Consider the following 21,159-nt stretch of genomic DNA (forward strand, 5'->3'; position numbering starts at 1 on the left):
ACATATGCACTGGCTGCCCATCTACTACCTGAACAACTTTGCTCCAGTGTAACACAGAGATTGCCTGAACCCTTATATCCCAGCTTGAGCACAGAAGAAATCTGCAAGAGCATTGTTGGTTGTCTGCTGGTGAGGCTCATCTACATGAAACCAGGCCTCCAGTCTTGCAGAGTGCTCTTCCAATAGACAAGCAGAAATGTTTGCTGAAAAAATTTCTACGCCACCAGGCTTTTGCAGAGAATTACAGGAAAAAAACATTTGGGTTACTGTTGGCCAGTGATCTCTGATCTCTGATTTGCGGGGTGTTTGTGTGTGTGTGTAGATTGATCAATTGATAGATCAATCAATAGATATAGAATCATAAGTCATCTAGTAGCTAAAGATTCCCTGACATATGCCCATCCAAGCCCTGTTTAGAAACCTCCAACGAAGGATTGCCCATTACTTTCCAAAGCAGTCTGCTCCAGTGTCAAACGGTGTAATTCATAAAATCACTTATCCTTTTTATGAAATTGTGGTACAAGTATTATAAATAACCAAGTGCTGTTAGCCAGGTGTGGTGGCAGTTTCCTTCTATCCGAATACCAAGCACTGGAGGCAAACAGGGGAGTGTACCACTCTAAGCTCCCAGGAATCAGCTGGCTGCCTGCCTTGCACTTGGAAGCAGGATACTGGCCTGACGCTTACTAATAAGCTGCCATGTAAAAGAACCTGGACTGTGACCGAGGAAGTCCATCTGCAGCTCCTTCTGCCCCTCCTGTCTGCAGGGAAGAGCCTAGAACCAGGACTATGCCATTGACAGCCAGGGACAGAAGATTCCGCCATACGGACCCTCCCCGTGTATCCTTATCATAGTCCTACAAGCACAAACAGAATAAAAATGTTGCAGCGTATCCTCCAAAAAGAAGCCTTCCAGCTGGGCCTTCCACAATTCTCTCTCCCTTACCCCTTTCCCCACGTTAGCATTTTCCCTTTCCCAACTGAAACTGAAGACAAGTCGGAGGATGAACAGGGAGCAGAATGGTTAGATGCTGAACAAGCAGCAGGCTTGAGTGAGAGGGAGGAAGAAAAGGCAGAAAGCACTGCAGATTCGGGACAGGCAGCTGAGGAGGAGATGGGGCTGAGGCTGCAACCGATTCCCAGTAGCCCGCCGGTCCTACTGTATTCTGCTCCCCTTGTCTCCAAGGACACGGAGGGCTTTGCATGTAGCAGAGAGCATGGAGAGCGCAGGGGCCCCTTCTCTGACATAGTTTAAGACTGCTGGGAAGGGGACTTAGGGGGAAGTGGGAGGTACTGATAATCAGTTCTTTCCCCCCCCCACATAATTTTTATTAAGTTTTCTCGTAATTCTACTTTAAGCAAAAAAATGTACAACATTTATGAATTATATATGTATACAAAAAAAAAGATAATCAGTTCTGGCAACTGCTTTATTGGGGCCAGTCTTGCCCATAGGTTTCTCTGTTTGTATTCTGTTTCCCTGAATAAAGAATCAACTGTACTGCTCATCTCGGTGTATCCCCATGCTGACCTGCAGCTGAACCAGCCTTGACAATATTGTTTCTGACAAGCGGCCACCCAGGTGTTGCTGGAAAGCCTTATAAAGTCCTGGTGTTCAAAGATAGACTGCCTCTGAGACCAGAGGCTCCGTTTAGTTCTCACAGCGAACAGCTGCTACAAGTCCTAAACTTCTGCGGGTGAGCATAAACCTCTGTGTCATGCTTTGTAGGGATTTTTTTCCAGGGCAGGGCTTTGTTCACCCCAGAAACAAACCACAAACGGGGGGGGGGGGGGCGCAGACATTACAAAACTTAAAAATATTCCCAATATCCCCTATCCTTAGCGGTGAAATAAATTCCATTCATCGTAACAACGAACATACACAGCCGTTGTATCCTTTGCATTGCAAACTACAGTGACCCCAACAAATAATGCAGATTTTAAAGGTTTGTTTATTGGGCGGCGGGGGAGAGAATAAAGTGCACAATGGCGCTTGCTTTCAGGGTTCCAATCTCCCGCCTGCAAAAGCCAAATTCATACGGCCCTAATCTGCTCAAAAGCTTAACATTTTCTATGCAGAAAGACGCAGAGGCAACAGGGGATTAGGAGCCACAGCCCGTTCTGGACACCTACACAGCCGCAGGCAGGATATGGGATAACCCAACAGGGAGCCACACACCCCGGAGAAGCCAATGGGATGAAAGAAACTTAGGAGCGGCACTAAGCTGCCCTCGCTTGTTACTGGAGGTGGGGCAAAATAAGTCTTATGAACAACCTGCCAATTTTGCACAGCAGGTAGGAAAGGCATTATTACACGTGGAATAGGTCAACTTCGTTTTGCCTTGCGGGCTCGGATAAAACAATACGAAGGAGGCAAGGCACCCACGAGATTAAGCTACAGAGTTTGTTCCCACAAGAGGCTGCAATGGGCACCAGCCTGGATGGATTGAAAAGAGAATTAGACAGAGAGGAAAGGAAGAAAGCTACCAATGGCCACGGTGTTCTGCCTCCGGCGATGGAGAAAGTTTGCTTCCGAATGACAGCTGCTGGGAAAGGCAAGTGGGAAGGGGGCCGCTGTTGCCCTCGGGCCCCGCTTGGGAGTTTCACACGGGCACATCCGGTTGGCCACTGTGAGAACAGGATGATGGCCAGAGTCACTGCATGGCAAGTGATGAGCAAAGGCCCAGTGATCAGCCTATGCCCGGGCTGTGCCACTTCGGATGCAGGGAGGGTGCTCCTGTGACTGGCATTGCTTGCCTTCTGTGGAAATCTCCCCAGATGCAATCTGAAGTGGCACAAACCAGGCATATCTCGACACACACATACACACCGCCAATGTTTCCCCGCTCTTTTAGATTGCGAACCAGTAGGCGGGGAATGTCTTTTAAAATATATTCTTATTTATATCGGGAAGAATTCAGCATAGCACAATGGCAATCCCTGGATCAGCGCAAGCGTTTCAGCTTGCCAGAGGGAACAATCTCCCCTCTCTTCCCCTCCATGGGGGGTTCTGGGGGTTCTCCTGACTCCCCCACCAAGCCAATTTTTTGGGGGGCGGGTGTCAATGAGAGAAAGTGCTTTTGTACTAAAGGAAGCCTTTCTGCAGGTTTCCACTCGCAGGGTTTGGTGGTTTAATGGCTGTTAATCAATGCATTGATTTTATTACATTATTTTACAATACTAAATTATTTTGGTTGTTTACTCAAGTTATTAGTCCCCCAAATTTGGGGAAGGACGCCAGCTCAGTGGCACAGTATCTGCTTTGGGCAGAGAAGCTCCCAGGTTCAATCCACAACATCTCTGGGTAGGGCGGAGAGAGAGGCCCCTGCCTGCACCCTGGGATGGTGCTGCCAGTCAGTGTAGGTAATACTAAGGTAGATGGAGCAAAGGTCAGACTTGGTATAAGCAGCTTCCTAGGTTCCTATCAACAAGACTTACATAGGCAAATAACATTGTCCCCTGTAAATAATGCTGTATAAATATTAATCACGATAACTCTGACGCCTCCAAACCCTGTGATCATCTCTTAAGCAGCCCAATGCACACATTAAGCATAGCTCAATAAGAGATTTTCAGTGACATTTGTGAAAACAAAACATCCTAAATTGAGGATTTGGGGGGGGGGGGGTAGTTCCAAAGAGCACGCTGCTTGGCAATTTTTTTTGGGGGGGGGGCTCCATAAGCCTACATGGGAAGCGACACCCACGCCAGACCCAAGCCCCTCCCCAGCCATTCATTAGTTTATAGCAGGGTGGTTCAAGGGCCGCATGCAGCCCTTGAGGCATTTTTGGGCGGCCCTTGGCAACTTTTGGCACACACTCCCCACAGCCCTTGCACTGCCTTCCCAAAGTCAGGTCAACAAGACACTGGGCTTTGAGGAGGAGGTGTGAGGCCCCAGACAGGGTCCTAGAGTCCTCCCGTCTTCTTCCCAAAGCCTAGTTAGCTCTTTCCCAGCTTTGGGGAGGAGATGGGAGAGGTCTAGGACCCTGCCAGAGCCTCTCGCCTCCTACCCAAAGCCTGGCACATCCTTCCCAGCCTTCGGGAAGGCAGCATGAGGGCTGGGTGTGTGAGTGTCAAATTTTAGTCTGCCGCTGCCCCACCCTGTGCGAAAAGGAATCGGCTGATGTACAGTTGGTATGAAAAGTTGGACCACCCAGGTTTATAGAATTATGAATGGCAAAGCCACTGCCAGCTGCGAGAAGTGAGATTACAGGGAACCAGGCAGAGGGCCTTCTCGGTAGTGGCGCCTGCCCTGTGGAACGCCCTCCCAGCAGATGTCAAGGCAATAAGCAACTATTTTACTTTTAAAAGACAACTGAAGGCGGCCCTGTTTAGGGAAGTTTTTAATGTTTGATGCTATATTGTATATCAGTTGAAAGCCGCCCAGAGTGGCTGGGGAAACCCAGCCAGTTGGGCAGGGTATAAATTTATTATTATTATTATTATTATTATTATTACCATCAAGGGCTGCAAACTGGAGCAGCTGTCCTCGAACCAGAGCCATTCCCAATTTTGATGCAAATGGATCACATTAAGAGCAGATCGAATGGGACCCTAACCTGCCCTGAAGATCCTTCTTGTAAGAGGGGAGCTTTTTCAAAAAAAAATTCACACAGCAAGGTAAGCATCCAGAGTCCAGAGTCCCCTACAAATCTTTCTATCACCCAGTCTGAGATTCAAAGCTTTTAACTGTTAAGCAATGGATCAGGAGGCTAATGTTCCCGGGCAAATTCCTGTTCCGGTGTCTTGCTGTGGTAAGAATGTAAAGAATCTGCGGATCTTATTTGCCCTCCTTGGATGCCTCCCTCTCACTGTTGTGGATGGTGACCATCCCGAGTCCCTGTCCTTAGCAAGTTATACCGTATATACCCGAGTATAAGCCGACCCGAATATAAACCGAGGCACGTAATTTTCCCACAAAAACCTGGGAAAGCTTATTGACTCTAGTATAAGCCGGTTCACCTTTGCCACTGTGGAGGAGGAGGAGGAACGAGCAGCCCGAAAGCAGCCCTTTGGGCTGCTCCTTCCTCTTCCTCCTTTGCCAAGTTTGCATTTATGCGAGAAGTTCAGGAATGGAACAAGCTGCCTGGGGATAGTAAAGAACCGCCATTCTTGTACACTTCTTAAGGAATGGTTGACTGGGGAGAGCGGGTGGCGGCACGAGCGGAGAGAAAGGGCTTCTTTCTCGCCGTCCCCACCGCCTGCCTCACTCGAGTATAAGCCGAGGGCAGCTTTTTCAGCACAAAAAATGTGCTGAAAAACTAGGCTTATACTCAAGTATATATGGTATGTTTATTATTGATTAAAACAAGCTTCGCAGGCTGGTGAAGTAGAGAAGCAAAGTGTTTTGTGTCTTCATCCTGTATTTTTATGTTGTGAACTGCCCTGAGATTTATGGATGAAGGGCACTGTACAAAGAAGCCTCAGAGAACGATACTATTCCTGTTACAGGTAGGTAGCCGTGTTGGTCTGCCATAGTCAAAACAAAACAAAATAAATCCTTCCAGTAGCACCTTAGAGACCAACTAAGTTTGCTCTTGGTATGAGCTTTCGTGTGCATGCACACTTCTTCAGATACTATTCCTATTTGTACACATGAGGAACAAGGGCAAAGAGGCAAAAGTGAGCCCAAGTACTCCACATCCATAATAATAATAATAATACCCAAGAAATTGATTGCTCTAAGAAGCTGGTAGGAACTTAAGACTTTACTCTCAGGGATCCCTCCATCATTTCCAGTCCGGCCATTGTCAAAGAAGAGATCCTGGCGGAGGCAGCTCATGACTCTCATTCATCCCCAATAATTATCCTTACAAGCTGTACAAACAGCCCCAAGGGTCATAAGAACGCAAGATGAGGCTGCTGGATCAGGCCCTCGGTCCAGCCACTCCAGCATCCTGTTCTCACACTAGTCAAAGAGATGCCTGTGGGAAACCAGCAAGCAGGATTCGAACACAAGAGCCCTCTCCCCTCTTGTGGCTTACAGTGGTGTTCAGAAGCTTTGCTGCTTCCGGCTGTGGAGGCAGAGCAGAGCCGGAATCCCGGCTAGCGGTAGCCATCGATAGCCCATGAATTTATCTGATCCCCTTCCAAAGCCATTCAAGTTGGGCGCCATCACTGCGTCCTGTGGAAGCGAGTCCCACAGTTTAACTATGTGGGTGTAAAATTTTCCTTTCCTGTGATGTGCTTGGTGGCGGTTCTAGAGATCTGGGACGGGGAAGGGGGAAACGAAGAACGGGGAGGAGGCATCCGGAGAAGATCCCCATAGAATGCAAGTCGCATTGTGCTGCCCATAAACCGAGCAGTTCTTCCTAACGGTTGGAGGTGGCATGCACCCCAACACAAGAGAACAATATCCACTGGGTGTCACCAGAAGAGTGAAATAAAGGTCAAATACACACACACACACACACACACACACACATATCTACAGTCCTGGCCGTCAAAATAACCACACACCCCAAGCTTCGCTTACGGGAGTCTATCACATTGAAGGTTATCGGGAGGTTAGCGTAATTGAATTTGCTGCCTAGACGCTCCTTTGTTCTCAGCACATGGCCGATAGCTTGCTTTGGAAAGGCAAGACCCTCTTTTCTGCACATTATTAGCTTCTCTTTGAATATCCAGGGCCAAAGACCCTCCTCGGTGGAGGTGCAATAGCCTGAAGCACCTTTTGGCCCAATTAAGTATCAGGAAGTATATTTGTGTGTGTGTATGTGTGTATCTATATCAATATCTATAGTATACTTCCCTTTTGGTGAGGATTTGGCAACTATCAGCTTCCAATGGATCGATGTGGATTTGATCGGGGCTGGTTTTGCTTTCCCATTGAATTGGCTCATCTTGCTCTTGCCCCCCCACCCCCCGCTAGAACCTGGGTGCAGAGTTTGCTGCACCTGAGAAACAGTAGGAGCAGTCGCGGAGGGAGGCAAGGAAAAAGATTTATAAAGGGTGGGAATGTTTGTATCGACACGGATAGGAGCAATATCATATAGCTGAAGGGGTGGGGTGAAGAGAGGAGGCATTTTAGTAAAAGTCCCCCCCCCCCAGTCAACCAGTGTTAAGAAATGCAAGCGACCTAATCATTCGTATCAGGGCAAGAGATTGAACTGGAACCCCAGTCTCTGTGAAGGCTTGCACAGCTGCAGTTCAAACTGGCTAAGAAGCAACCCTTAATATTTGCAATCTGACGGATTTAACAAGCTGAGATTTAACAAGCACGTGCACACACTGTTGCTCTTTAGTAATTATTTTGTGCAATTCTTTTAACTTTTTATTCTCTCCCACTGCTATCTCAACCGGCTTTTGGAGACGTTCGATACAGAGGTTTCAGTAGAAACCTACCACCACAGTCCCCATGACTTCCAAGCAAGCAGCAGCTACACAGAAAGGCAGATCTGCTGGAACCAGAGAGAGAGAGAAAGAAAGAAAGAAAGAGAGAGAGAGAGAGAGAGGGATTCTCTCCTCTTTTCACACCACAAAAGATCGCCTGTGCTCGTCCCAATTTCCCCCCAGCTCAGACCAGCAGACTGACCTCAAAGCATTGTGCGGGCACACTGAGAAATAAAACAAGCCCCTATTGAGAGAAAGGCGGGGTGGGAGGAGAGAGAGAAGCACTGCTGTCCCTGGTGAGCTGAAAGGCTTTTCGCCCCCATTAAAGGGGCAGGTGCTGCTTCTACATGGGACAGGAGGAAAGGGTGGTCTCTCTTCAGCTTTCCACTCTCTCCAAGCAGGAAATACAGGTCTGTGCCAATACTCGGGAGCCGCAAAAGGGACAACCCGATTGTGCCTTCTTGGTGCGCTCCCCCTTCCAGGAAAGAAAAGCCGACATTCCTAAAAGGACTCAGATTTGTGCCACATCCCTTCTTGCAGTTTTGTGGACATGCAGGACCTTGGCTGACTTTCACCCTACAACTAAGCAGCCCGATCCCACAAAACCACCGGGCATCTTTAAAACCAGGGCAGAGTTAATCCCATTATTTTATTCATGCATCTTATCTTTTATTTTCCCTGGCACCTGCAAGCAATCTGTTCTATCAGCGGCCGACGGAACCGCCCCCTCCCCTCTTCTCCCCAGTCACCCCAAATTCTCCCCCCCCCTTCCCATTGTTCTGCCTGCTACGCAGCAAGCTGTGTCCGTCTCAGGAGAGGCTGGGGGAGTGGCCCACTCCCCTGCCCACAATCTGTCAAGTCGCTTTCCTTCATCTCTAGTCTGCCTGCTTCCTGGGGGGGGGGGGGGAAGAGAGACAAAATTTAGCAACATACCGTCACGTGACCCATCGCCTTGCTGGGGAGACGGAGCACTCAGCACATCGCTGACCTCGATTTCTCTCCCTCCCGGCACGGAAGCGGCTCTGCCCGGCTCCATCTCCTGGGTCCTGCCGCTTCTTGGGGAGCCGAGGCAACTGGGCTCGTTGACAACATGGCTCTTCTCGGCCTTTGCTGCTGCTGCTGCTGCCGCCTCCTCCTCCGCCCTGCCTCCCTTGCCGTGGCCGCCTATCTCGGGGATTTGCTCCAGTTTGCTGTGGTACAGCCCGGGGCTGGCCAGCTCCCTCTTGACGGCGCTGCCGCTGGTGTCCCACTCCTCTCGCTTCCTGGCAGATGGCTCCTCCATGGGGAGGGACGGGTGCTCCTGCTTCACAATGAGGCTGGGAGGCTCAGCATTGTTCTGCGCGGAGCCCAGGCTGCGGGCAGATGTTTGCTCTTCCGAGACAGTAGCCGACCTTTTCATTGGCGCGCTCGGCTTTCGGGTCATGGGGCTCGTGCTTTGGGAGAGGCTGCCGCTAGGCGACACCAGGCTGCCGACGAGGTCCTCCCGAGCCGGGGGCTCGGGGTATTTGTCCGCCAGGTTCAGGGCTGGGGGGACGGACAGGTGGGAGCTCTCCGACATGGCACGCCGCATGGCCTTCCTCTGGTGGGCCCCTCGGTTGAGGAAGCCGCCATCGCCGGCAGAGCCCTGCTTCTCCCCCGCCTCCGCGGGAAACCTCTCCTCTTCCATTTCGTGGAGGTTGTTGAAGCAGCTGCTCCTGAAGTCGTCCTGGGCCAGTTCGACGGTGGTGGTCGGGGGTCCCAGCTTGGGCAGGGCAGGGGAAGGTGCGAACCCACTCTGCACATAGCTGTCGTTGACCACTCCAATCACGCTGTAGGCGGGGGGTCCCTCTGTCTTCCCGGTCGCCTCTGGGCAACCTAAACTGCTGGTCAGGACGGGGCTGAAACTGGGATTCCACACGCTGGTCTCCAGCTCATCTGCGTATTTCCTGGGGTCGCTCCCGGGCTGACCCTGGTGGCATTTGGCTTCTGCCACCTTCTTACCTGCTGCCTTCTCCTGGTCGGTGATGGCTTCATGCTGCCCCAGCCTGGCAGGCGACCTTGTGGGCTCCGCCTGCCCAGAGTGGGAGCCTGCGGCACCGAGGCCCCCCAAGCCCCCTTCTGCGGGAGGGAAGGCTTCCGAGATGAGAGCCCAGCTCTCAAGGTGACCCAGGGGGGCCATTGGGCATTTCTTGCCTTGCAGAGTCTCCGCTTCGCCTCTTTTGTCCTTCGGCGCTGCCTTGAGCTCTTTGTCCAGTTTGCCTTCGAAGAAACACAGCTTGTCCTCGTCGGTGAAGCCCTGGCTGCTCTTGACCAGCCCATCCTTCAGCTGCCCGCTGGAGTTCACGTTCAGTCCGATCTCGTTCAGCTTGCCCTCCGTCCTCTGCCACGCAAACTCGGTCTTCCCGAAGTCCTTCTGCGCCTCCATGCAGTGGAAGCCTTCCGAAATGCCCTCCGTGCTCTTGCCTTTGCACAGCTGGCTGTATTCAGAGAGGGGTGCGGAGGGCTGGTTGGAGAGAGACATTTCCGCTTGCTCCTCTCGCTTCTCGTCTCCTGAGCTGTATCACCACCCAGCAAGTGAGCCGGGCTTGCAGGCAGCCTGATGTGGTGACGACACACCATGCCCCCCTGTGCTCGTAGATAAAAAAATAAATAAAAAACCCCCTTCGTCCCCAAGGGAACACAGCCTACTCAAATGTAGCTTTTTAAGCAAGACCCTTTTTCTTTTTTAACGTTACAGGGCACACGGGTTTTCAGCCATCTCCTGAACATAAAACGGAAATCTAATTTGCAGCTCCACTTCGAAGTGCCTATTGAGGTACTTCGTTGCCGTCCCTTTAAAGCAGCACAACGAGAAAGCCATAGGGGGTGAAATTTGTCCGATAGTTGAGGGAGAAGAAACACAGTCGAAAGCAAACATTCCAGAGCAATGGTGTTTGTTTTTTAAGGTATGATATCTGGCGAAAGTGTTTGAGGAAACAGACATCTCCTTCCAGATATGCAAAAGCATTTGCTGCCTCACAATAAAGCCATCAGTTGGAACGGCATAAAACCATCACAGAGGTTCTTTTCGCTGGACCAAATGAAAGTCGTGCCCGTCATGAGATGTGTCCAAAAAGCACACTCGCCAAGAGAGGTTTGAGGTGCTCAGTTCCATTGTCTGGAATCTGCGACACAAACAGGTATGTTGAGTTTTTGCAAACAGCAAAATGTCCTCTTCCTTTGGGGGAGAGGAGAAGCAGTAACTCAGTCGTAGAGAACAGGAGCTGCGTTCAGAAGATCCTGGGTTCAAGGAACAGGTAGGTGGTGATGTGGAAAAACCTCCCTTTCCCCGAGATCTTGAGAGAGCCAGGCAGAGTAGACGAACCTCCCCCAAACTGGATCACCCTCGAGATCTTTCAGATTACAACAGCCATGCAGGCTGAGGCTGATGGTCCGAAAGATTTGGAGGGCACCAGGTTGGGGAAGGCTGGAGTAGACAACACTTGCCTGGATGGGCCATTAGCCTGACCTGGCCTAAGGCAGCTGCCCCGCTCTCCATTCACAAATAGATCAAGCCGCACCAGTTGACAAATGGCCCTTATCTCACCCTGTTTGTTTCAACGGAGTCTGCCCAGGAGACCACCTCCACAGATGTTGCCTGAAAGAGTGGCTGGTGTTGGCACAACCAGCCAAGGAAGCACACAGAAAGCAGCAGGTTCAATCCCTGGCATCTCCAGGTTGGGCTAGGAGGGGCCTCCTACCTGAAACCCCAGAGAACTATTACTACCGGCCTGTGTAGACAATATTGAGCAAGATGGACCAATGGAACGTATAAGGCCGCTTCCTGTGTTGACATGGTTTTACGAGGACAAGAGCTTCCAGCGTTGCATGCTGCCATCTCTTATAAGCTCACACCACAACCATTTCCAAGTTGTCACAAGACACTGTGTGTGATATGATAGGGGTGATATGATAGCCATGTTCAAATATATCAAAGGATGTCCTATAGAGGAGGGTGAAAGGTTGTTTTCTGCTGCTCCAGAGAAGCGGACACGGGGCAATGGATTCAAACTACAAGAAAGAAGATTCCACCTAAACATTAGGAAGAACTTCCTGACAGTGAGAGCTGTTGGACAGTGGAATTTGCTGCCAAGGAGTGTGGTGGAGTCTCCTTCTTTGGAGGTCTTTAAGCGGAGGCTTGACAGCCATCTGTCAGGAATGCTTTGATGGTGTTTCCTGCTTGGCAGGGGGTTGGACTGGATGGCCCTTGGGGTCTCTTCCAACTCTAGGATTCTATGATTCTATGATTCTACTGGCTTTGATGCAAAGGCCCTTTTGCTTGCAGAAACGGCAGGTGTCGATTCTGCCCACCCCTCCCATCTGCATCCATGTCACACAGCACCCATTCAGCAAGTCCCCCAATCCTCTGGAGCCGCTTTATGGGCAGGCGAGACAGGCTTCTATAGGATGGTGGAATTGCGTGTGTGGTTCCTGTGATCAAAGCCACGCCCTTCCCTGCTGTATCAGTCCAAACATGGCTGCCGGAAAACCTGTCGTTGTTCCAACCACTAACGCTTCTATTTAGCAGCTTTGGACCTCACTCGATAAACCATTTTCACTACTACAGGTGAAACTCGAAAAATTAGAATATCATGGAAAGGTTCATTTCTTTCAGTAATTCAACTTAAAAGGTGAAACGAATGTACGAGATAGACTCATGACATGCAAAGTGAGATACGTCAAGCCTTTATTTGTTATAATTGTGATGATTATGGCGTACAGCTGATGAGAACCCCAAATTAACAATCTCAACTTTGGGGTTCTCATCAGCTGTACGCCATAATCATCACAATTATAACAAACAAAGGCTTGACATATCTCGCTTTGCATGTCGTGACTCTTTCTCATATATTAAACTCCAGTAGCTAATGAAAACAATTGCTTATATAAATGGACTTTTCCATGATATTCTAATTTTTCGAGTTTCACCTGTATACCAGCTCTCTGAGTTGCATGTCTTTTCTGCAGAAGGGAAAAGCACTCTGCATCTATCATGTTATACACAAAGGCCAAACAGCATAGGTTAGTGCGCAGTACTTATGCAGCAGAGCAATGCCGACGTTGTGAGTTCGCGCCTCACCTGGAGTACCAAACAGGTCAAACCCTACGCCAAAGGATAAATGGACATAAATATGATATCAGGAATCACAAGACAGAGAAACCAGTAGGAGAACACTTCAATCTCCCAGGACATTCTATAAAAGATCTCAAAGTAGCTGTCTTAATACAAAGAAATTTCAGAAATAGACTGGAAAGAGAAGTGGCTGAATTGCAACTAATCACCAAACTTAAAACCATGGAGAAACCTGGTCTGAACAAAGACATTGGATTCTTATCTCATTATACATAACAAAGCTATCTTTAGCCATCTCACCCCTTGCCTTTCCCTGCAAGACTAATTACAGCCGTTAAGAGTCGTCAACAGGTTTTCCACACCTATCAGCTGATCACCCATTCCCACCACCCTTCTGAGTAATACCCCTCCCCACTCCCTCACTATATTTAAGGATCTGGTGACTTCTGTTTCAGTGTATCTGAAGAAGTGTGCATGCACACGAAAGCTCATACCAAGAACAAACTCAGTTGGTCTCTAAGGTGCTACTGGAAAGAAATTTTTATTTTGTTTTGACTATGGCAGACCAACACAGCTACCCACCTGTAACTGGAGTACCATGTCTTTGAGAGCCAATGTAGTGTAGTGCTAAGTGTGTCAGACTAGGACTTGAGAGACCAGGGTTCAAATCCCCGCTCAGCCACAACGCTGTCACTGGGTGACCCGAGGCCAGTTGCTGACCTGCTTCACAGGATTGTTGTGGGGATTAAACAAGGAAGGGGAGAACCATGTACGAAGCCTTGAACTCCATGCGGTGGGATATAAATGCATTTTTTAAAAAAAATCCATCAAGGCTCCTGCTGTGGTCACTCACTCTTCTGCCAACAAGGATGAGCAACTGTTTTGGGGGGGCCTGCAAAGCACCTGGACTAAACAAGACCCAATTTTCAGCTGAGAGAGCAGCTCCTGCAAGCAAAGCTCATCAACGCAGGCGTGGCGGCGGCTGCCCTTACGGCACAGTGCAGCAGTGACAGCTCCCACTTATTAACTTGCTAGGAGTATTTTTAGACTCTGAGCTCCAGCACGCCCCCTGAATTTATCCTGCTGCACACAAAAATATATATATATTTAAAAAATTCAGCCTCCCTGATCTAGACGTTTGCTACCTTGCATTTAAGTGCTGGGTGGAAGTCGTGTCGGAACTATGAATAAAGTAGGGCAAAGTCATATTCGCCTTTTGTTTCCTGACACTCCCCAATTACCGCCCACCCAGCTCTGCAGATAGCAAAGAGATGAGAGCTCGTGCATGCGATCTTGCATCACGCACACCCAGACAAGGCTTAAAAACTGGCTGTCACCAGTCAGGCTCCCCCAGCCAATGGCAGAGCTGCTGTGATGTCACGGAATGTTCACAACTGTTCCAACATCTCGGTGAGAAATAGGATGGAACTATATAGCATCGGGAAACGGAAAGGAAGGCTTCGTTTGTTTCGGGGCAAAAATTCAGAGAGAGCAGAGAGGGCAGATAAGAGTTGTGCAACGCTGTCAGAAAAGGGTGGGGGGCATACAGAAACATCGAAGCAGGACATACCATGGGGGGGGGGAGATGCAATGAGAAGCCTTTATCCTCTGCCCTAGAGCTTCAATCTTTTTCCATTATTTAAACTAGCACTTTGGAAATTTGATTAAGCACAGGCAGCAGCAGCTATCACATGTTGCAGAAAGGCAACTTTCATGTTTGAAATGAGCAGGAGGATTTATTTTCTCTCTACGTACGATAAATACTTCGGCTGTGAACATCTACCACCAGCGCTGGTGGACTGATTATACCCTTACCTCTTTCTGCTCCTCCCTCGCTCCCTGTTCCGCCCTTCGGAAGGTTCAGCTGAGATGCACCTGCCTGCCTGCTTTCCAAGACCTCTGCCTCTTCCCCACCTCCTTGCATGCATAACTGCTATGGAATTTGCTGGCACAAGATGTGGCAGTGGCCAGAGGCTTGGATAGGTTTAAAAGGGGACTACAGAAAAAGGGGGGATAGGCTCAGCGTTTAGCTAAGACACCTAGATGGACCCTCCAGTTTCAGAGGCAGTATACCTTTGACTATAGCTGTTTTGAGATGAGTGCCCCCCCTCTTGCGCTACCTAGCTACTGCCTTTCTGTTGCAAGCTGAAAGCAGAATTGCAACAGAGACTTTGCACACTACTAGGTGTTTTTTCCAGTTTATACCCCACACCGCATGTTCTGCCCATACAGCTATCTGAAGCTCGGCATCCACTCACTATAACCTTTGTGGTGGATGCCATTTCACGGCTCCTTTTATTCAAAGGTTAACACATCTTTTAATCAGCACTAAAACTCATTTCTAGCTATGAAATCCAAGTGCAAATGCTAGGTGAAATTGTTTTAATAAAGAGTGCTAAAACCCCTTTCCAATCATCATCTTTAACCACAATAACATAGTTTATAACGCTAAATATGGAACTGTAATACTATGATACCATGGGTGATATTCCACGTGAGTTGGACAAGGTTCAGCAATGAGCGAGCAAAAGGTTGGAGCATTTGGGGGTTTTTTTAGCCGAGAGAAAAGGTAAGAGGTAACATAATTCAAGTGCATAAAATCATTATGGCATGAAGAGAGTGGACAGAGAAAAATATCTCACCCTCTCTCATAACACTAGAACTCATGGGCATACAATGAAGCTGAATGTTGGAAGGTCCAGGACAGAATAAAAGAAAGCCCTCCTTCAAGCAGCACATGGTTGAACTATGGAACTCCCTGCCACAAGAGGCCGTGCCGGCCACCAACCTAGAGAGCTCTAAAGGAGGGCTACACAAATTCACGGAGAAGAGGGCTACCGATGGCTACTAGTCATGATGGCGATGGGTCTGCCTTCCCAGTTTGAGGCAGCAGTGCTTCCGAATACCAGTTGCTGGAAAGAAACTACAAGAGGGGAGAGTGCCCCTGTGCACAGATCCTGTTTTCAGGTTTTCCACAGGCATCTAGTTGGCCACTGTGAGAACAGGATGTTGGAATAGATAGGCCACTGGCCTGATCCAGCAGGCTCTTATGTTCATAATTGCAGGCACAGATGCAGATACATACCCCTCCCTCCCAATGAGTTCCCAGGCTCAGAACAAGAAACACACCCTCACCCAGTTGTGAATTTTACAGCAACCTCTCAAGGTGAACCATTGTTTGGTTTTGCGCAAGATACATGGTGTGCATGACAACAGAGCATGCACACAACCCAACAGCACGCCAGAGCTAATTGCTGCACCAGCACACCAGGACTCAAGTCCCAAGCTGCCAGCTCCCACCCACAGCAACCTTGCCGTTTCTATTTTCGATTTGCTCCTCAAGCTAGTACTTATCCTGTTCAATGCCTTTTTAAAAAGAAGAAGAAGAAGAAAATCCAACCAAACTGTTTAAGGCGAGGACCCCTTTGCACTGGTTTCCAAGGCAACGGGCACCTTCCAGGATGATGAAGTGCCCCCCCGGTATACCCTCCCAAAGTCATGTGCAATTGCTAATTAAGTGTCGTCGCCAACCAGAGTCAAGGATCGGACCAACTGGGTCAGCTGAAGTTGTGCATGCTGGGGAGAAGAATATGCCAGAGCTTCGGTGGGGGGATTTTACATCAGAGGTTTCTTGCCTCGCTCACATGCACATGGGTGGAATAAACGGAAAGAAACAGGGAAGCCGGCCCTGTTCCAGAAAACTTCAAACACGTGAAGCTAGGGATCCACGGGCTTGCTCCCCTTGTTCCGTTTTATTAGGCATCAGATAAACCAGGGAAAGGCAGAGAATGGTTCTTTTAATTGTTCACTGGGGGATTTAACAGACCAACACCCAGCTCTTAAAGTGATGTGCGGAACCATCTCAGCAGACCTTGGTCTAGCTACTGCCCAACCCAAACTAAACCAGTAGGGAAGAAGACTATGCCAAAACTTGTCATTTGTGTGCTCATTTATTTTATGCAGGGAACACAAGTGTGTGTGTGCGCGCGTGCACGTGTGTGCGCGCGCAGATAAAGGTTCAAATGGTACAGCCTAAAATTCTACCACTCCTTTGCTGTGCAGTGTTTGACTAACCGACCAGGACCATGCAGTTGTCATTTGACTCTTCTCCATGTGCCTCCTCCTTGAGAGGTCCCACAGGGTGGCAACAAGGGAACGGGACCTTTTCTGCAGTGGCTCCCTGTTTGTGAAATGCTCTCCCCATTGAGACTCGCCTGGTGCCTTCACTACATGGCTTTAGGCACTAATAGAAAACATCCCTCATCTTCTCCAAAGCCTTTAGCTGATTAAACAATACAGCCTTTTAAATGTATTTGTGTTATTGTTTTAACTACTTATTTTGTGCTTCTATTCTGTATTTTTATCTTGTGAACCGCCCTGAGATCTCCGGATGAAGGTCGATATATAAATTTAATAAATAATAATAAAAAATAATGAAGAAGAAGAAGAAGAAGAGTTTGGATTTGATATCCCGCTTTATCACTACCCAAAGGAGTCTCAAAGCGGCTCACATTCTCCTTTCCCTTCCTCCCCCACAACAAACACTCTGTGAGGTGAGTGGGGCTGAGAGACTTCAAAGAAGTGTGACTAGCCCAAGGTCACCCAGCAGCTGCATGTGGAGGAGGGGAGACGCGAACCCAGTTCCCCAGATTACGAGTCTACCACTCTTAACCACTACACCACACTGGCTCTCTTAAATACAATTCTACCACCTCACGCTACACAAGAAGCTCTGAGGTCCCAATCCACTGCAAAGCTGATGGGTGGCTGTGAAAAGGCACTGTCTTTCCACCTAAGCCGCCCCTCACAGGGTTGGCAACCAGCGCTTTAAACCAGCCTGCAAGGCCAAAACCGAAACAATGGGCTCGGTATTTTCGGGTGACGGGTACATAATTCTAACCTCCTCGTGGTACCAAAATAAGCACTCTCGCTACATGCAAGAAAGCTGTGCCTTAGCAACAGCAGTGATGGGCAGAAGAGGCAATGAGCCGTGGAAAGACAAGGAGCTGCCCCACCTTGCACAGTTTTCTAGTCTCTGCCACCAGAGCTGTAATAGCGCACAGCTGGAGGCAGTTCTGCATGGGGGAAGAGGCACCAAGGGGATTATCAGTATGCAAACTCACAGGCCTCTCCATCTTTAAGGAGCAATGGTCCTCCACACCTCAAATGAGCAGCAAACCACAGAATAATTTGAAAGCAAACAGCCTTCCAACTTTTCACCGTGGTACATTTTGACTGAGAGACAATCCTTGCAAAGTATTTTTAGTCAAGAGCCGTGTGCCAAGACAACCAACATCTGCTGTCAAAAATAAAACAAAGCAGGAGCACAGCAGCTGAACTCTGTGAATAGGAGAAACCCAAATGTTGCATTTATTTAAAGGTAAAGGGACCCCTGACCGTTAGGTCCAGTCGCGGACGACTCTGGGGTTGTGGCGCTCATCGCGCTTTACTGGCCGAGGGAGCCGGCGTACAGCTTCTGGGTCATGTGGCCAGCATGACTAAGCCGCTTCTGGCGAACCAGAGCAGCGCACGGAAACGCCATTTACCTTCCCGCCGGAGCGGTACCTATTTATCTACTTGCACTTTGACATGCTTTCGAACTGCTAGGTGGGCAGGAGCAGGGACCAAGCAACGGGAGCTCACCCCGTCGCGGGGATTCGAACCACCGACCTTCTGATCAGCAAGCCCTAGGCTCAGTGGTTTAATCCACAGTGTTTTAATTCTTTTCGGGGTGGGGTGAGACTAGTCCACAAACGCCACTCAAGTCCACCTGAACAAAGAATTTCAAACGTATATTTCCATCCTGCTCTTCACAAGTGGTTTTCCGCCCACCCCAAATAAACTAGCTAGGTCTACATTTGGCTTAGCTTTAGCAATGCTGCAAGATGCTCCCCACTTGACCTAACAAAAGCCAAAGTTCCAGAAATACATGCCCCATAGCTGGAGGGAGCTCTTGGAAGAGGAAGAGATCAGGACAGACCCAAAGCTCTGGACCGCTCTCTGTCCCAGCCTCTTCCTGCTCACGAAGCCCTGTTGCCTCTTCAGCTTCCAACACCTCCTCTTCCCAGTCTTCTCCCTCTGACCACCCATTGCAGTCCCATCGCCAATCCCCGGGGGCTCTGAGCTTTCTTCCCTAGTTGGTGCCTCCCCCCACTCCTCTGCATGCAGCCAGTCCACGGCAGGCTGCTTCCTGTGCTCCTATCTTAGAGGAAGTCAAGGTGACAAGCCTCGTGGTTTGCAAGCGCCCCAGGCCTTCGTTGACAACGAGAATAGGGTTGTTCCTGCCTGGTGGCTGAGTGCTCTTCCCTCATCCCCGCCTAACGTCCAGTTCGCAATAGATTCATGGATCTGCTGTTGTCAGAGGCAGAATAATGGGCTGGAAACTGCCCGTGTGGCTTGCTAGAGCAACGAACACCTGCAGCAGGAACCAAAGTTGCTCCTCGGTCCCATGAAGACAGGATTACGAGTTCCTTTGGAACTGCCGACTGGCAATTAGGGCTGACAAAATTCACTCTAGGGAACTGTCCAGTTGCTAAACATCTCCCATCCTCCTTTTGCAGTCAACACTGGGGGCGGCGAGGGGCCTTCTGGCCTTGCCAGAGGGTTTCTAGCATCCCTCAAGTCCTCTTGTCAACCCCACACTGACAGCACCTTCATTCTAACTGCAACGTCACCCTCTCCACCAGCCAGCCTGCTTTCAATCTGGGGTACATGCCTCGGGGGAAGAGAGGAGAGGGACAGCTCCTCCTGCCATTAAGGCAAGCTTCAAACCTTCCGAGCTCTGCAGCAAGTGAACAAGGCCCACGTAGGCAGCTGACTCACACAGAGGGGCTCCTGCAAAGCAGGTGGGAGTCTGAAGGCATGTTGTGCGGCTTGCAGTCCAATTACCTGCGGACGTTCATTCGTTTAGTGCCAACCTTTCTGTTTGTCAACGGCTCCCAAGGTTTGCCCTTTTGTAACACGGCCGTGTGCAAGGAAAACACACACACAAAGGCTTCCAGCAATTCTATTTTCCTTTTTTAAAAAAGAAGGCACTACCTCTATAAACACCCTCTATTTTCTACCCCCATGCAAGAAACACCCCCCCCCCCACTCTAGAGGCATAAATTCATGCAGGGAACAGCACTTCCACCAAAATAGAAGTACTTTATGCGTTATGCAACCGTCATTAAATATACAAAACCTCTCAGGAACCACAGCAAAACATTAAGGCCAGCATGGCTCAATCTTATACTAAGTTTTTTTTGTTTTTGGTTGTTTTTTTTTAAAAAAAAGCTTTTCCATGCAAGCAGATGTTATGATATTCCGTCAAACAGCATTAACACTTCTTGCTTAGTGACAACAGGAGACCGGTGTTTGATAGGGAAAGGCGTTCGTTCTCATGTTCATTCAGCGTTCACGGGGAAATCTACGCTTCTGATGGGAGATCTGAAGCTATCTGATAATCTAACAATAAACGGTTTGCGGTAAAGCCATGTGGACAAGTAAAGGTGGGGAGGGGCTGTAGCTCAGAGACGGAGTACACACTTTTCACAGAGGAAGCCTGAGGTTCAAACCCAGTTAAAGAACTCCAGGTTGCAGGATTAAATGCAGGTGCTGGCTGGAGATGCCTTTTCAAGGCGGATCAGAATGGGTGGTTTAAAATAACTAAAATTGGAACTTAAAAACCCCCACTAAGCTTGTCTTCAAAATAATAGCTTGTATAATATTAAAGCAAGCTGCATAATGCATAAAAGTGATCCACTGAGCAGTGCATTCAGAAACATGTTCTAAAATAATTGTTAAATATATGTATATACAAAGCATCCCACTACTGAAAGGAAAATAAAGATGGGTTAGCAGTTGGGAGCTGCACCAAAATTTAGGAAACATACGAAGTACTATCATGAGAAACTTGGTTTAAATCCTAACTGCTTGCTGATTTAAACCATTGCTTTAGATCTCCTTGATTGAAGTGATACAACTTACTATTTTGTTACGTTTTATATTTTTATCCCATTCGTTCACGCCTGAGGAACAGGAACCAAACGCCACTCTGCTTGCCCATAAGCAATAATGGGTGTGTGAGAGGCAGACTGGACATTTAAATAATACGCAGGGGATTTCATTTCCATTGCGAGACCAGACAGAGTTTCCTCAACTCAAGATGTACTGCTTTCTTTTCAGACTCTGCACATTCATGAATTACCCATTCAGGGGCCTTGGAAACAGCTTCCCACAGCTGAGTTGCACACAGTCGAGAAATGACGTTTGTCGTGGGCTGACCACTTGAGCCAACCATCACATGACCATCTCCATGCCAGCAAGGGGGACATTCATGACCAGCATAAAGTTATTAAATGGACTAGTTTTCAAAAGGGAATGGGGAATCATTTACTAATAGTCTGCCAGGCTTCAACCTGCTAGCGTTGGGTGGGGGTGCGGGTGGGGGGTGAGACTTGAGAAATGAATGCACCAAGACCTGAACCTCAGGTAAGGGGAAACCTCCAAGCCATGTGGTGTCAAGAAGCTATTTTGCTAGACGACGCAACGCTTTTTCAACATTAGTGAGGAGGAGTACAAAAATACTTAAGCAAGAACAAGCACATAAAGATAAGCTTTGGGAACTCGGGTTTATACATTTGTCAGTTCTTCGAAAATTTGGCCATTAGCACCCTGGTGAAAACAGGCAAGCAGACTCAAAACAGGCTCTTAACGGGAACAGCCAAGACACAAGTCATGCCAGGTGCATCGGA

The 21,159-nt window shown here is 48.9% G+C and overlaps 1 protein-coding gene across 1 annotated transcript in view; it reads right to left on the bottom strand.

The window, feature by feature from the left end:
• LOC117056024 (microtubule-associated protein futsch-like) overlaps positions 1-21,159 on the bottom strand; it is a 192,017-nt gene that overhangs the window by 44,976 nt on the left and 125,882 nt on the right. The gene's annotated exons all lie outside the window — the stretch shown is intronic.

Source organism: Lacerta agilis, chromosome 12 (genome assembly GCF_009819535.1).
Source record: "Lacerta agilis isolate rLacAgi1 chromosome 12, rLacAgi1.pri, whole genome shotgun sequence".
NCBI classification, from domain to species: domain Eukaryota; kingdom Metazoa; phylum Chordata; class Lepidosauria; order Squamata; family Lacertidae; genus Lacerta; species Lacerta agilis.